The sequence below is a fragment of the Triturus cristatus genome, chromosome 8 (genome assembly GCF_964204655.1).
Source record: "Triturus cristatus chromosome 8, aTriCri1.1, whole genome shotgun sequence".
Taxonomy (NCBI): Eukaryota; Metazoa; Chordata; class Amphibia; order Caudata; family Salamandridae; genus Triturus; species Triturus cristatus.
Genome location: NC_140591.1, coordinates 1,277,985,281 through 1,277,997,775, shown reverse-complemented (window position 1 = coordinate 1,277,997,775; position 12,495 = coordinate 1,277,985,281). Strand labels below are relative to the sequence as shown.

At 40.8% G+C, this 12,495-nt stretch overlaps 1 pseudogene across 1 annotated transcript in view; it reads left to right on the top strand.

Moving 5' to 3' along the window:
- LOC146805717 (suppressor of tumorigenicity 14 protein homolog) overlaps nt 1-12,495 on the top strand; it is a 402,115-nt pseudogene that overhangs the window by 213,433 nt on the left and 176,187 nt on the right. Inside the window, exon 10 of the transcript XR_014967890.1 lies at nt 6,766-6,878. The product of XR_014967890.1 is annotated as a suppressor of tumorigenicity 14 protein homolog (transcript). The remainder of the gene's footprint in view (nt 1-6,765; nt 6,879-12,495) is intronic.

Genomic DNA, 12,495 nt, shown 5'->3' with positions numbered 1-12,495 from the left:
TCATAGCATCACTGTAAAGTAATTAGCATAACACAAGATTCCAACACAGGTTAAACAGTTCAAAGGAAACAGTGAGTACACAGTTTAATATAACAAGTACAATTCACCACAAACAGATATATAAATGAAATGATAAGTCTTAAATGGACCACTCAACAAAGGAAGAAGGGCAATCTACAGTCCAATCAATCACAGATAAATAAAGAGATCTCGTAGAGACAGGGCAAATGGTATCTAAAACCTTTTGATAAAAAGGAAGCACTTTAAAAGTTAAAATTAATTGAGTTAACATGACTGCTGCTCCTTACCTTTCAAGAATATCAATAAGTCCCTTCATGTACAGCTTCTGCACATCTGACTTCCAGATATCAACCCAGTAAATTGATGGGTGCAATTTGGCCACCAGGCCCAAAGGCCTTAGTCCAAGATCAAATCGTACAGGTAGCAAGTGGCAACTCTGGGGAAGTGCCAATAATGATCTCACAGACTTGTTTCCTCACAACCCAGATTGGTAATGTCGGAATTGGCACATAATTTGCTTCCATACAATACAACAGTTAGAAGCTGTGCCCCACATATTTTATTAATCGAGTGGGACTTGGCTTTTTTCACAAATCCAAGTAAGGCCAGAGCCTTGTGTTTTAATGCAGCAACATTCCTTTGCATCTGGGACTTCCATGAATTGGAGTATGATATCCCAATACCAAGATAATCAAAGTCCTTTACTCTTTCGAGGGTGACACCTCACAACGATAATCTCCCCCTGTCGTTTTTATGTGGTTTAAAGACCCTATACTTGGGCTTGGCTGTATTCAGCTCAAGGCCATGCTGGTCACAAAAGAGAGAAAACCACTGCAATACATTTGACAACCCCCCTAGGGGTCTTCGACAGCAAGAGGGTGTTATCAGTGAACAGCAAGGCAAGGACCTTGATTACTGCTACTGTAGGGAAGTCATTTTGACACTCAGTTAGGAAATCCACACACCCATTAACCCTTTCGCTGCGGCGGGAATTCCGCCGCAGCGCTGTGGGGTGCGGGGGGGCAGCGCGGTGGCGCTGTGCTCATGACGGAGCCACTCCGTCATGAGCCACGGTTGGGCTGTGCTCATGACGGAGCGGTTCCGTCATGACTCCGCCCAGTTGCGTTGTCCCCCCGCACAGGCGGGGAAACAGCGCCGCGTGGGCGGAGCGTCCGCCAACGGTCGTGGCATGACGGAACCGCTCCGTCATGAGCACACGGCAACCGTGGCTCATGACGGAGCGGTTCCGTCATGAGCGGGGAAGGGGTTAATAAATTATAAAAACAGGGTGGGGGATCAGAACACAGCCCTGGTGTACCCTCTTTCTATAGGAATACACCTTGCCATTTCCCAGTTAGGTCCCTATCTGACTTGGGCATAAGTGCCCTCATGAAATCTAACAAAAGTTTTTAAAAGTTCATGGGCATCCCCTGCTCCCTAAAAAATGCCCTACCAATTCTCCCTTGGAACCAGGTGGAAAGCAGAATGGAGGTCAACAAAGGCGACAAACCAGTTGCAGCCACTGATGTCCACCGACTTCCACTTGGTTACCAAAAATCAAAAGGTTTGGTCAACAGTGGCCACATTGTCTGGAAAGCCAGCTTGAAAGTGGGTTATCACTGGCCTGTCGGCTAATCACCCATTGAGTTTATTGAGGATTTATCAACAAAAATATTTTAAGTGGAGTCTATCACACTAATGGGGTGATAGTTCAGCAGCATATCCCTGGATCCCTTTTTATATATGGGAACAATCTCAGCGCCTTTCCAGGTTTGAGGTATAGGAGCATCTGCAAGAATGGTGTTCGAGATTGTATTGATATATGGGCCCCATATTTCCAAATTTGATCGGAAAAGATCCACAGGGCTCATATCTAGGCCAGAAGCCTTCCCCTTCTTTTGCACTGGTCACAGCCCTCTCAGTATCTATTAAAGAAAAATGTAGAAATTGTTCAGGGTGGTGATCGCCACACTCTACCAAGGGCCTAGTGGTAATAGCTTCATCTACACATGGTTTGCAGGTCAAAGACGCACTATTTTCATATGGAAATTTAAAAGGATTCTCCCCCCTGAACATAAATTTCTGGACGCATTGTTGCATGGGAAGAGCCATGTTTGATGATGTGCCATGATTTATCAAAATCTTTACTAGTTGCCGCACTTAATATGTTGGACCATAATTCATCATTCCAGTTAGCTTGGACTGTCTTGAGTGCAGTATTGCTCTCTAGCTAGTGGAATCACACTTCTGTTCCCTTCTTTTATAAGCTTTGAAAGGCAATTGTTAGGACTAGTTAAAAGAAGGTCACTATTATCTAGCTTGTCATCTTCTGGATTTAGTGTAGAAAATAGGTTATCATAGATTTTCACAATGTCAAATACTGAGGAAGCAATAGCATTCCACTTTGGGGCCTTCCTAGAGTTAGCGACTTCAAGCGCAGCACCACCTGGATCATATCACTGAACCTCTTCCCGTGCTGTCCAATGCCCCAGGTCCAAAACAAGAGGAAAAAGATCACCTTCAAGTCTATGGGAAATTAACATGTCAATCAAAAGCTCCCGTGCTCTAAGGTCTAGGAAGATATAATCAATTGAACTGCTATAATTTAGTCTGTGAAAATTAGGGGACAGTGAAACATTTGATTTTTTATGGGCATTACAAGCTCTCAGCCCATAAGACAAGCTGATACTGCTTACTTGCAGGGCTGTGGCAGATAGTCGAGTCATAGGCGGCACCTCTATAAAGGAGATGCCCCAACATGAATCCTGTTCAGCTATTAATTCTGAGAAGCATGCACCAGGCTCAAATGTAACATTAAAAACCCTTGCTATGATGATGATGTGCGACTTGGCATAATTATTAAAAAGACTGCCCAACATCTCTTACATTGGAAAAGGTACTTTAAAAGAAGAGGACCTATTATTAACATTGATAAGTAGCCAGAATTTCCAACCAGCCTCAACAACCTTTAGCCCCAGTATGTCCAGGGATGGACTGTACTGAAATCTCTCTCATTTTGCACCCTAAATGTAGTTTTTACCCATATTAACAGGCCACCAGAAGGGCGGCCGGCTGCTGAACAGGTGGTGAATTTACTGCACCTTTGAAAGCCTTCCCTATATTCACCTTCTGTGGCCCATGTCTCCTGGAGCACACACAGGACAAATCCATCAATAAAAGCACCCCATTTTGGGTCAGCCAGTTTGGCGGAGAGACCTTCTATGTTTTAGGACTCTAGGGAGACCCTTCCATTGCACTCTTTACTATTGGGCTCATCGGTAATCACAACAGTGGAGCCTACAGTAAGTCCAGGGGGAGAGGCCACCTGTAGTCCTGGGTTGGTTCCATCTAAAGCCCTTTCTTTCTCAGGAGGTCAGTCGATTTCCTGGATGTCAGAGAGAGGGGCATAACAATTATAAGTTAGACTAGCAAAACAGCGTACTCGTCTGCATAGTTAGACCCATAGGAAAACTTGTAGATCTTCCAGGTGGCTGATAAAAGTAGCCCCAAGGGAGCAAGTACACCCTACCCTTGAATGTGCAAGCAGATTCCAATACGTTAAAGGCTCTAACAAAAAGAGCAGTAGTCCAAAAATTGACAATGACAGGGTCACCCTCTATTTTCTTTTGAAGGGGCCAACCATGCTCTCTCTCATAGTAGGGAGAGCAGGAGGGGGTAACAAGCCCCTCTCTCCTTCATTACTTCTCTCTGCATTTATAGTGCATCTTTGTTCCCCTAGGCCCCGTCGCACCAATGATCCTAATGATTCCAACAAAACATCATTAACCTTTCCCCCTGCTACCTTATTCACCACCCGTGATGCAGTTATGGAAGCTGGGGTGACGTCTTGTGGAGGTAAAGGTAAAGGTAATGTGGTGAGGGTATCCAGACGTAGCTGGGTGGTTAATCTGCTGTCCTTCATAGCTCCCTCTACGATATCTAAGTGGGCTATATGCGGGGCGAGGGCGGATTCCGCTATTGCTTTGGCTTCTACTGAAATCATATTCTGAAAGGATGAACACTCTAAGCCCCTAGGGTTCTTCATTGGCGGCTGAGCCTCTACTAGTATGAAAAGAGGAGGCTTATCAATATTATCCTTGACTTTACTTGGAAGGAGTGCCTGCCTTTTCCTCTCAAGTAAGCAGGCAGGGGTGAAGGAGATAAGTCAGCCATGGGTGAAGCAAAGGAAGTCACTCCTTGGTGCTTATAATAGCTGTAAGTTGGTCCCCTTCGGGGCATGGTGCGATCTGCCCACTGGGCCCACAGCACCCTGCGGAAGAGATAGCAGGGGGAGCTGTAGTAAGGGGGAGATCATAAGTGAGTGATAGCCGTCATTCCGCCAGCTCGATCCCCTTTGCGATCACACCTTTTGTCCTGGCCAAGAAGCCATCCAATGTCGTTTGTATGGGATTTCCTGTCTTTGGGGTTGAAATTACGGGAGTCTTTGCAGGCCCCAAAAGAGCTATACACTTGCCCATACTACAGATAATTGCTATCTCTCCCTGGCTAGAAGATACATGAAAAAGTACACCAGAAAAACAAGTACAAGTAAAAGCAACCAGAAAAAAACCTTTGACCGTTCCAAATATTCTATATTATATATAAACAATGCAAAAGTAAAAAGCTTAAAAAATCTGCTATAAGTCCGCAACATTAAGATTTGCCAATGCACCTTGAGAGGAACTATCTTGTGCAATAGATTCCGCTGTTGAAGTACATATAAGTGTTCATACTAGGAATCCACCTGAGGCCCATCAGTAACAGGCAGATAAAGTCCTATCACATCAATGGCAAAGGAGGGCTACGCTAGAGAGAAATAATAAGGGCAAATTAAGGAGGTTAGAAGAAGTGTCATGAAATCAGGGAAAAAATCATGCCAGGCATGGGTCGAGGGAAAGTGATGACAGCCTGAGATAAAAGATTGAGCTTGCTTCGTTTAGGGTTTATTTTAAACAATACTTATTGAACATGTTCTCAATGTACATGAACAGAAAACATGCAAACTATTGCAGCGAGAGCTCCTTTAATTCATATCTTTACATACTAAAAAGCCAGTTAGCCCAATGCTTGTCTTACCTCTGTCTGCCAGTCTGTGCAGGAACGGCTTTGTTTGAATCAAACAAGCTGCTGGACACGAGCAGGAGAGCAGTGCCTTGCGCTCTGAACTCTTGTTTTTGCATCTGAACTACAGAGGAGCCTTATGTTCCATCGGTGCAGTGCAGTAGAAGTGGCACAAGCATGACAAGAGGTGCTGGTGACTCACAAGGCCCGCGCCTCACTCTCGAAACTGCCTGGGGCCTCTTTATAAGCCGGTTTGTGTCGCTCTTGCACCACGCAATGTGGTGCATGTGCGAAGCAAACCTCACATGTGGTTTATGAAGCCACGCAATTGCACGGGCCTGAGTGGCTCCATAAATCTGGAGTAAGGCAACACAGCACAAATCATTGCGTTGCCTTAATCTGTCCTGGGAAGGCGTTCAATGGGCTTTACGTGGGTGGTCCCATGCATCGTCCATGGTTTTTGACACATTCTCAGATTGACCAGAGCGGGTAGACCTGGAAATTTGCCAAAAAGATACGCCTTCACAAGGGAGGCGTAACGAGGAGAAATATCTTTATTTCTCCTTGTTATTTCCTCTTTCTATGTGTGCTGCAGTACACATAGAAAGAGGCATATACCTCTCTTGATTGTCCCTTCCTCCACAAAAACGATCCTGCATGCAACACCATGGTGCAAGGGTGCCTGCGTTGGTGCTAGGCTGCCATTAGGATCGCAGAGCAGAGGAAAAGGCAGGAATGTGCTGTATTGCGTTAAATACTCCACATTCCTGCTCTTTCCCTGTCACATAGTGCAGCAAGGTGACTTGCTGTGCTGTGCTGTGCTGCACTGCGTGACATTCTTGTAAATAGGCCCCCCAATGAACCGGCGAGTTCCATCCATACAAATGTAGCAGGGCCAATATGACATGAGCTGCCGGCCTCTTATTGAGACCTTCTGTACCTATGAGGAAGCTAGGTTAATGCGAAGTTTAAAATATATATTTTCCTATTTCATGTCTAATGCTCACTACTCTTCAACGAGAAGTCAAGTCAAATGTACTTTTATTTGATTTCATTAAAAAAATCATTAAAGGGTGGAAAAACCACCATAGGTAAGGAATACATAAAATATATATTCTAAAACTTTAAAAATTTTGAAAAGCACAAGCAAGACAGTCGGAAGACAAGTGGCAGTGGTTAAGTCAAAAATATTAACACATACAGGCAGTACAATAGAGAAGTGTCGAGGCCAATTAATCTAAAACTACTTGGGATTGCAGGCAGTTTCTATTTTGTCCAGTTCTTTTGCCGCGATTTTCAGAAAGTTTATGGCACTACAGGACAATTGAATTGATGGACCTACGAGACATTGGATAACTTCTGCTCTGCAAGTTCTTATTTGTTCCTTCCTAATGGCTTCCCGAAGGACTTCAACGAGAACTTTACGTACATGTCCAGTACATCTTATATCTGTGAGAACATCCTGTGTTTATGAGAGTATATTAGAGATGTTCTTGGTGCCTAACGATTGTGCATTCACCAACGTAAGCATATTGGAAACTCACTCAAAATTGTACAATTTAGAAACATTACATTTCTCAAAGTAAAATATTTGAATTATTACACTGTTTGGTGTGAATTGCGAGTAAAACCTACATTGTACATATATCATTTTTAGAATGTTCAAATCCATTTCAATTGTAGGCTCCAAGACCCGGTTATAAGGTATTACTACATATACTTGTAATACAAATTCAAGAAAAGTCGCCAGGATCCCGTCACTGTGATAAAGACTGGTTAGAAATTGAAGGCGTTAGGTAAGTCCGAAAACCTACAAATCCTTTCCATGCATCAAATCAAAAAGCACTGAGAAAGTATGGAATATTGCAGACCTCCATGGGAAAAGAAAGTGTTCCATAAAGTAAAACCTTTTAATGTACTTTGCATGCAGAGACTCTATTTGCATTCACCAGCCTTTTATACCAACACACTTTAAATATTATTATGTATATCATGGTAGTCATTATATATATATATAGTTTTGTACTATAAGACTCTGTCTCACTGATAACAGTTGCTTTCTTATCACAGAATTCATTTGTCTGTTAGTTGATTAAAAATATAATTAACTTGATAGGGAAGTTTAACAAAGGTTTCCAGGAGTACTTCTGGGAAACTGCCACTGTTGTAATTTTCTCTAATGTACTCATTCAATTAATTTGTATATTCTATTTCATATGAACAGATATACCCAATAACATTTGCTCATGGAGAAATTTCACTTCATGTGCAAATGCACTTGTAAACTTTTCTGATTTGTTCTCTCCACGAGGAAAATATTTTCACCATTGTTTACACCACCATGAATTATGGTGGGTCTTTGCTGCTCATTCCCAGTGTGGAAACAGGTTTACCTCTTCGCTTGACTGGAGTAAACTCCGCCCACGTTTAAAATGAGACCTGTCACAGAACGTGTTTGTAAATGTGCACAAACTTACAAGTTTGTGGTCGTGTGCAAACTTTCTACAGAATTCTTACTCTGATAAACAAACTTTCTGCCTTTGACATGAGATTTAATCCAGCCTACTATTACACCAGAATCGCATAATAACATGTGTAAGAAAATGAATTTGTAAGTACAAAATGTGCACTGATAAATCAAACAACTGAGCATGTATGTTGAATTTATGCAAATGCTGCTGTTTCATGTAGTCAGCATCTCATTTCTATATTTTGCTGGACAATACGCAAATGAAGTCCCAGTTTTCTAACAGTCAGGACTATCTTGAATAAATCTCAGAACAGATCCTAGAATCCACATTACCCAAGGAACAAAAATCCGAAAGAGTCTACTGTCAAATCCAGGCAAAAGGCTGGTAGCCTCTACAAGATGTATGAAAGTGTCCTCCGTGGAGTAATACCATTGTTGGAATCCCTTCTTTGTCTCTCCACCAAAACTAAGGTATCACAATTTGTGTGTTTTGTTGCTGGCAAGGAAGTTTGTTGCTTTCAAGAAACTTGGGCAGTAAGTCTAGTTTATATAAAAGAGTTTTCTCATTACAATCTCATTGCACCTCGGTGTGCTCAATGTCATCCTTGGCGAGTATGGTGGATTTGGTTTCTATAAGCCTGATTTAGATCTTTGCGGACGGGTTACTCCGCCACAACGGTAATTGATTTCCTGTCCATTGAAATATAAATCCCATTATATCCTATGGGATTTTATATTTCGGCAGACAGGATATCCATCACTATTGTGAGGGAGTAGCCTGTCCGCCAAGATCTAAATCGGGCCCTAAATTGTCACTTTCTATGGAAATTTAAATTATCCAATGGCAATCTGGTAATCCTATCATCCTGTGTGCAGGGAGCAGAACCGATTTTATTAGTTTTTTGTCACAACAATCTCAAATCACAACTTAAAAAAAAAAACATAAAGGCTTAGCATAAAAATTTGGACTTTTGCATTGCTTTGAATATTGACCAGTGCAATTTTGACACAAAAATACCTTTCCACTAACCAAAAACTATTTCAAGACTGTTGTTCACCACCCATTTACATGCTATTGTTTTATCAATGGTGTGTACTAATTATTGGTAACTTTCCATTGCGAGTGTCAATTACCGTTCCAGTGTCAAAGTGGCAAGGAAAGAACACATTCAGATTCACCACCAACTCATGAGAAACCAGAGCATCTAGTGTCAGTGCACTAACACTCGCAAGTAAATATTAGAGCATATTGATAACAGCATGGAAAAGAAATATGCATGGGCCAATTGCTTGCATAATAAAAACTTTCTTGTTAATTGTAGCTGATTTTGTATCTGGGCCTTTTGAGAATACTTGTCTTGAGAGTAACACAGTTTATGTGCTGAAAATCTGGCTTATGGGATGCCTGGTATATTAACCAGAGCATATCCCAAGATATACCCTAAGCAAAGAATATGCAACTAACCTACAATTTGCTCACACAAAATAAAAAAGCTAATAGCTTTAGCATATGTCTCTGAAACAGAAGTCAGAAAACATTATGACATGCTACTTGAATTCCCCTATTATTAACAGCATGAAACCAAACTAGCTCATCTAAGATACTTGGGGTAACCACCTGCACCGCCCAGGCCACAGACCCAAGTATCACAATCCATGGTGGAACGTCAATGACAGCACCATGTTTCAAGAAACAAAGACAAATAATGCTGTAGAATGGTGACACAATTCCTCCCAAGAAGCACTTGGAAAAGTCACCCTATGTTACACTGAGTGCTAGAAATACTTAAAAAAGAATAAAACAATCAAGAGCTAAGAATGGAACAATCTATAACTTAACTCAAACCAAAAGTCTTCAACCAAACTTCACAAATGAATGAACTATCTTTCAAAGCTATAATCCCCACTAACCTAGGACTCCCATTACTAGACTTGATAGCGAGAACCCTACTTTTAAAACCACACCACTTTCCAACATAATTTAACCTCCATAAAAAACTATGTTTTATGAATATTTATTTCTAAATATTATTGAAGGAAATATAAAATACCAATCTGAATTAAAAACAAATAGACAAAATTCAGATGGATAACTAAAATTTATTATGATATGTATTTAGAAATATATTAAAATACAATACAATTCAAAACAACCACCACTATTTTACCTAAAAACGCTTTTCTACCTCCTATAAAAATATGTAAACTCCTTAAAAAAAAGCATGTAAATAGACAAAAAGTTAACATATTATTATTAAAATTAACATTGCCCATCTAATGTTATACATTGAATAAAATAAGACAACAGAATTTCGTAGCTGAAGTCCTGTTCAGTGGACGACTATAGAAAAAAAATGCAGTCTTAAAAAATATTGATAAAAAAAGCCCAAAAAATGGAAAAATAAACTGGAGAAATAACCGAGAAAACTCGAAAATTTTGAAAAAATAATCATAAAAACTCAAGGAAAAAAACAAAAATGAAGGAGAAAGTAGAAGAAACAATTTTGGTTGAAAAATACACAATTTCTTTTTTTAAATAGATATATGATGTATCCAGGTTAAACATAAAATCAGACATCCAAAAATAAAACCCTGTAAAGGAAAACCCATGTAAACCCACTCAAAGACACTTACAGCCCAAGGACAAATCAAAACACAGTAAAAATAAAAACGTTTTAAAATCAATCTTCAACACATAGACCAGATATACACTGAATAAAAATACACTAAAACAGCATCAACTACAAATACTAGACTAACTAAGACAAAACATCTTCCCCACCACTAAACCCTTCTGAAATAAGTTTAAAATAGTCTTACCCAAACTCATGAGCAGCAAAAGGAAACTTGCGGCAACAACTCCAGGAACAGTCCAAAATTATGAAAAAAGACTACAAAATTAAACAAACTGAGGGAAATGGGTGAAAAATAAAAAGATTCTTGAAAAACTCTATTCCATATGAATCAAGTTTAAAAAAATGATTTTATTTGCTAATATTTATAAATGACTTTGAGGGGTTTATACTTCATATTATTCTCACTCCAAACATAATCAGATTGGAGAATGTGTTGGACAGTGGGGTGCGAGAGGGGGGTACAATTTAGTTTACCCACACTAAACTTAAAGATATTAATGAAAATGCTATACTTTTACATTTCAAAAAAATATACATAAACACATTATTCGGGAGTGAGACCGGGGGAGAGGTGGTGATGTGGGGGAGGGGCAGTTAGGGTTTTGTTGTGATTGCTTTTATTTTTCTTATTTCTGTGTGCTCCCCTGGTAAGGGGTCTTATAGCAACTGCAGTCATGTGTCATTTTCCACTGAAATGTTAATAACAATAAAAAGATTTGAACCATTAAATAAAATGCATTAGATAATGAGCCCTCTGTGGACTCTGGGTACCTTTGGAACACCAGCCTCCAGGCACCTGCAATGAAGGCGGATATCCAGGCGCTCCCTTGGAGTTTCGCAAAGATATGGCGGCGTGGCGGCAGGGCATTACTAAATCAATCTTAGGATGAGATTACTCCATTCAGATAGTCAAAAATACAAAAGACCATGTGGTGAACGATATAGCAACAACAACTCATGCCCAGAAGGCTCTATCGTGATGATTTCCCTCACTGGAATCATGCCACAAAGTACTGGCTGACAAGCTGGATGATTTGGACAATTGTGCGAGGAAAAATACCATACAACTCAGAGGAATCCCGAATGACACTGCTTCTAAAGGCCTAGAGAAATACATTCAGGCCTTGTTCCAACAGTTATTGCAGAACCCGCCTCCGGGCACCATAAGACTTGGTTGCATACATAAAATGTTTTCAGCATTCCAACACAATTAGATTTTGGCCCCGGATGTTCTCACCAGAGTAAAATTCTACAAAGACAGAGAGGAAATCCTTGTGACAGTCTACAAGCAGGAATCGATTACCTTCAGAGACTCCATGCTAACACTGTTTCAGGACGTCTCACCCTTTGCCCTAGCACGCAGCACCACATTTTGGGAGGGCTCTCACAGGCCACGCTAATAGCTGGCTCCTCCTGACTGCTGCTCTAAGATCAGCATTGACTGCAATTACACATTGCCATCTTGTTCCCTAATTTCTACTACAGTGATTCACATAGCAGCTATGATTAGCAAGGCAGGGGCTTGTCTGCCAACGTTCGGAGCTAGTCTAAATGGTCCATCGAGGTTAGACAACCGGGGAGGAAGCTTAATGAAGACTGTATGATACACAACACAGTTAGAAAGGAATTTGAGTTAACAGGTATTGTTTTGTCCACATTATTTGTTATCTAGGGCTTACACTCACACTGCACAATCAGCACTGCATTCACATCCATTGGCTACTTCACATGTACAAGGGGCACACTGGGCTCAAGAGTGGCTGATGGAGCAGAGTCCGAATGCCTACTGAATTTTTTCTCACCCAAACTTTGGAGCATACACCTCATGCTCATATTACTATTATCACAATACTCACATAGAATGTACATTGTACAGGACCTTAACTCTACTATTATATGGAGGGCGCTGCTGCAATTGCTTGAAATGAAGGAGGTCGATATGGTCCTCCTTCAAGAAACCCATCTGGTTTCTAAAGATGGCCCTCAGGCTGTGCTCTTATTTGTTCCCATCACATTTGCATGCCACAAACATCAAAAAAACAAAATACACTGCAATACTTATCAGAAAGGGTTTGACCTTCGAGCTAGATACTAGGCACGTGGACAGTGAAGGCAAGTGAATAGGCATTCAGGTCAGGTAGGGTGGCTTTCTCGTGACTATATATTTGATTATGCCACAATTGAGGTAAAGGAACAGCTCTATGATTAATTTATGGCAAAGTTAGCACACTCAATAATAGGCCACATCATAGTAGGGGAAGATATTAACTCTATATTTTATCATGATTTGGATGGAATGCCCTGTGC